This window comes from Danio rerio, chromosome 5 (genome assembly GCF_049306965.1).
Source record: "Danio rerio strain Tuebingen ecotype United States chromosome 5, GRCz12tu, whole genome shotgun sequence".
Taxonomy (NCBI): Eukaryota; Metazoa; Chordata; class Actinopteri; order Cypriniformes; family Danionidae; genus Danio; species Danio rerio.
In genome coordinates, this window is record NC_133180.1 from 78285001 (window position 1) to 78290223 (window position 5223).

Sequence of the window (5223 nt, forward strand, 5' to 3'; positions counted from 1 at the left end):
TAAGTAAAGCACTTAATATCTGATATGTGGACAGTGAATATGAGCTGCTTCTGACAGGAGTGTGTCCTGTTCATGAAGGCTGCATTACAGATTTTAGTTACGCTAAAAGAGCAAAGTCTGGAACACAAGAGCGTCAGGGTTCATGATTTGATATTGAGAAATCTTTTGTATTGATGTATGGATTGTCTGGACAATATTTGACAACTATTTAAATATATGAGGGTGCAAAACATGTAAATATTGAGGAAATTATCTTTAAAGTGGTGCATTTTAAGCTCTCGGCAATGCATATTACTGATCAAACATTAGGTTAATGCAAAAAATGCTGTTTTTATTTAGAGTTTCTGTTTTGTTTCTCATCCAAATGTCCACATATTCTTAAATCAGTCAGCATTTTCTAGACAAGCAATAAACAAAGTCTTGTTTTCAGAAATAAGGAGTCAAACTGAAGAGAGTTTCTCCTTAAAATAAGCTGAATAATCTGCCCACGGGGGGAGAGAAATAGACATGTGTGTGGTCCGGGGTTAATGATTGCATGTTGATCAGTGCTGGGTAACGTTACTATCAAGAGTAATACAGTGCTCAGCATATATAAGTGCACAACTCTCAAATCTCTATATATTCATGTTTCAATAGGAAGCCTTACAATATTAGATCAGTGCATGTACATTAGAGCAGGCCAGGGGTGCACAAACTTTTTCTTATGAAGCGCCAAAAACCAAACTTGATTGAGGCTAGTGGGCCGAAGGTAAATATTGGTAATTTCATTTAATATTTTTAATTTATTTGTTTGATAATAATAAAAACGACAAGAAAACATTGCTTTATATTAACTGGGTCATTTTATAATGATCTTATTACAGTAAAGCAATCTCATTTATAACAGAATTACACTTGTTTGGGCCTTGATTTGCTTGCCGATGTCTTCTGCATAGTCTATTCGCTGAGTTGCATTTGAAACAATCTGATTCGTTTACAACATTTAGTTAAAATATTTCATTTGAGTTTGCAATAAAGCTGCAAAACAAACAAAAAGGTAACGTCAAATTAGAAGTGACGATCTCTCTGTTAAAGTTATTCACCCCAACCATCTCCATCACTCTCACTCTCCTCTCAGACGGGATGTTGGGCCAAATCGAAAGTAGGATGCTCTACTGTGGGCATCTCTGGATTAGTCAGTTCTGAAGCCAAATCCAGAGCTCATCTAACACAGTAACTAACGAGAACGCTCCACAATGAGTGCAGCAACATTTATATGTTATAGACAAATATTAAATACGTTTTCCTTTTTGAAGAGCAAAATTTAAGTGAAACAAAAAATTCTGTTGAAACTTTGTAATTCTTCCGATATTTTGCTTGAATTTAATTGTATTATCTTTCTACTTCAAAAGATGTTCGGCGACTAAAATACTATTTTAGTAAATATATCTGTTTAATAAATCTATTTTTTTCAAATGCACCAAAATATCTGACCCATATCCACTGAGAAATGTTTCTTGGGTCGTCTTTATTACCCAGCGTTTTATATACCCAGCGTATTACCCATCCTCTATCTACTTTCTAGACTGGAATATAGTCCTGACCCACCTCATACACCCTAACCACTAAGGTTTCTGTAGTTTTTTTTTTTCTTTGTGCTTTTAATAAGTTCAGATCTAGCCCGATTCTATGGAAAGGGGAGAATGAAATGGCAGGTTAATCTGGATAAACCTAAACCCTAACTTTCTCTTTAGCCACCTCTGCGTACTGTCCCTTGTAAATTGTGGGGAGGGACTCAGGGTGGTGTGCGAACCTGAAGCCCAGAAAGGCTGGGAGTGCATGGCTTATACAGGTCTGACATCCTTTGGTTCCGAACTGTCAAAGTAGAAATAATATAGCAGTCAGTGTCAATATCGGCAGTAACTAAATCTACTTTTTATAGATTGAAACACAGCCCTAATCCACCCCCACCCCTAAACCCAACCAAAACGGGTTTGGCGTGTATTTGGATCATGTCACTTCTATTATATTAGAAAACACTTTTAAAGTGACTTTAAAAAAAAACGTATGGAAAATAATGTTAAAGTATGCTTGTTATGTGTTTTTTTTGCTTATTTAAAATATTAAAATAAGCTTAAAACTGTAATAAACTTCTTTTAATAGTATCTTTCCTTAACGCTGACTTTAATGCACACATCTGCATTGACTGATCATAGTAAATAAATGAACAGTTCAGCTGATTTCCGACAGAGAAACTCCTTTAGTATCAACATAATGGATGAAAATGCAAAAATAAAAGTTTATTCTAATTAGCACTTCTCAAAAACTAGAAAAAATCCACAAAAAATGAACCACAGTCTACATTATCTACACAGAAAAATACTTTACTGTTTTTACTTTTACACTCTGAAAACATTTTGGGTGAGAAAATGTTATTTTAACCCAGAGGTGTCCACACCGGAGAGTTCAGCTCCAACCAGACACACCTGGAGCAGCTAATCAAGCTCTTACCTCCGGGCAGGTGTGTTGAAGCAAGTTGGAGCTAAACTCAGCAGGACACCCCAGACATCCAGGACTGAGTTTGGACACCCCTGTTTTAACCTAATAAGCTAAATTGTCAGTAATGTATGGGTGTTTCCCAGTACTGGGTTGCGGCTGAAAGGGCATCTGCTGCTTAAAACAAATGCTGGAATAGACTTGTAATGAGTAAAGGGACTAAGCCGAAGGAAAATGAATGTTTTAAGCCAATGTTAAGATAACCCAAAACTATAAAACCTAATTGAGCTAAATTTACTGACACTTCAGTTGTTTTTGTCCATATTTGACCCGATATTTGGTTACTACAACCCAACACTTTTACAGTGCAAAATATGGACAAAACTAACCACTGAGTTGTTTTTTAATTACATTTATAGTGCAAAGTTGAACCCAATATTTCAGTTTATTGATATTTTACAGCCAGTTTAAGTTGAAATGACCAGCACTTTTAGAGTGTATTAAACAAATGCAGCCTTGGTGAACAGGAGAGACTGAAACTGATCAGGATTATTGATGAGAATTATCTGGCACACACACACACACACTAATACTCACTGACAAACTTAAAGATGATTGTGTGACTCTTCAGGAATATTCCAGAGAAATGTTCAGATCTTCTGCTGGTTTGTGTGTGTAGAAGATTTTTCACTTTAAAAAGTGCCATATTTAACCCAACACAGGCTTTAAAAAGCGATCATTAGTGGAGCGTTTCTGAAGATTGACAGCTGTCAGGATTCTGATCAACACTAGATGATAGAGACGAAACACAAGCTCCTGCACACTCTCCTGTTTAGTTGGTATTATTGTTATTATCAGTTTGAGCATCATTGTACTGGCCTGTTTCATATGGAGTTTTATTTACACCACAATTCTGTGCACAAAACATCATGTTTTAAGCATGCAAAATTAATGTAGCGTGCATGCTTACAAAAGATGATGTTTTGAGCACATAGAATTAGATGTTAACAATTCTATGCACAAAATATCCTGTTTTGAGCTTGCAGAATGACAAGTTGCGTGCACCTTGATAATTTAGTTCCCAAAACATGTACGTTTGAAGTGTGCAAAATGGCTTGTTTACGCATGTGCGAACAATTTTAAACACAAAATATCATATTCTGAGTGCACAAAATGAATTGTTGTGCACACATTGATAATTTTGTGTGCCAAAAATCATGTTTTGAAAGTACGAAATTACTTGTATTATTGTTAATAATTCTGTGCACAAAAGATCATGTTTTAAGCACGCAAAATGAATGTAGCGTGCATGTTTACAAAGATCATGTTTTGAGCATGCAGAATTAGATGTTGCATGCATGTTAACAATTCTATGCACAAAATATCCTGTTTTTGAGCTTGTTGCGTTCACCTTGATAATTTTGTACCCAAAACATGTACGTTTTACAGTAAGTGTGCAAAATGACTTGTTGTGCGTGTATTAACAATTGTACGTACAAAATATATTTTTAACATGCAAAATGGTTGTTGCATGCACATTAACCGTTTATTTTAAGTACGCAATATGGCTTGTTGCATGCACATTAAGTTTTGTGCACAGAAAGATCATGTTTTGAGCATGCAAAATTACAGGTTGTGTGCAAAAAATGTTTTGAGCATGCAAAATGGCTTGTTTACGCATGTGCGAACAATTCTGAGCACAAAGGATCATGTTCTGAGTGCGCAAAATGAATCGTTATGCACACGGTAACAATTTTGTGTGCTAAGAATCAAGTTTTGTGCATGCAAAATTACTTGATTGTTAACAATTCTGTGTGCTAAAGATCATGTTTTGAGCATGCAGAATTAGATGTTGCATGCATGTTAACAATTCTATGCACAAAGGATCATGTTTTGAGCACGCAGAATGGCTTGTTGCTTGCGCGTCCACAATTTCGGGTGCAAAAAAATCATGTATTGACTGTGCAAAATGTCTTGTTGCTCTCTTTTTAACTCAGTTTGGAGGTTTTCGTGCTCCCTTAGGACAGAAATCCAGCCAATCACAATTTAGCAACAATCTGATTGGCTGGATTTCTATCATATTGTAACAACCACAGAAACATCAAAGCTGAGTTGACAGGCATGCAACAAGTCATTTTGTGTGCTCAAAACAGAACTGTGGCACAAATATAACTCCATAGTCTGGTGCCTGAGAGATAAAGTGAGTGTGAAGTGAGCGGAGTAAAGAGCTCGTGCCTTACTGTGACGACTGACACCATCACAACAGCTCAGAGATTATGCAGAACACAACACTTATGCAATTGTGTGTGATGTGCTGTTGTAGATGTCGCTTTGTACTTTTAGTCTGAGCACAGCTGACAGAGCTGCTGCGTTTATTACTGCTACACACACTCCAAAAAATGCTGGGTCATCATAACCCAACACTGGGTCAAATATGATGAACCCAATGTGGGTTAAATTTTCAGTTCAATTTTAATGACAATTCTTAACTTAACTGATGGGTTTGTCCATATGACCCAAGATAAGATTAAACCGACTGCATTTTGTAGTCTCTCGCCTTCACAAAGATCTTAGAAACCCTTTCTTTCTTTCTTTCTTTCTTTCTATAAATGATGTTGGGTGTTGCACTGATGATGTGTCAGCTCACTTCCAGCATCAGCATGTGCTTTGTGGATCCAGTAAGCAGCGCTGAACCCACATTAAAAGTAAAATACTGCAGTCATCTGTAGTGAATACTGGCAAATGTTT

The 5223-nt window shown here is 36.4% G+C and overlaps 1 protein-coding gene across 3 annotated transcripts in view; it reads left to right on the forward strand.

Annotated features, from left to right (window-relative positions):
• The window catches only part of nacc2 (NACC family member 2), a 35277-nt gene extending 33438 nt beyond the window's left edge, over positions 1-1839 (forward strand). For all 3 annotated transcript variants that reach the window (XM_073951723.1, XM_073951724.1, XM_073951725.1), the window contains exon 7: positions 1-1839. This exon is cut by the window's left edge and continues 2854 nt beyond it. The gene's annotated coding sequence lies outside the window, so the exon portion shown is untranslated.
• Positions 1840-5223: the final 3384 nt, after the last annotated feature.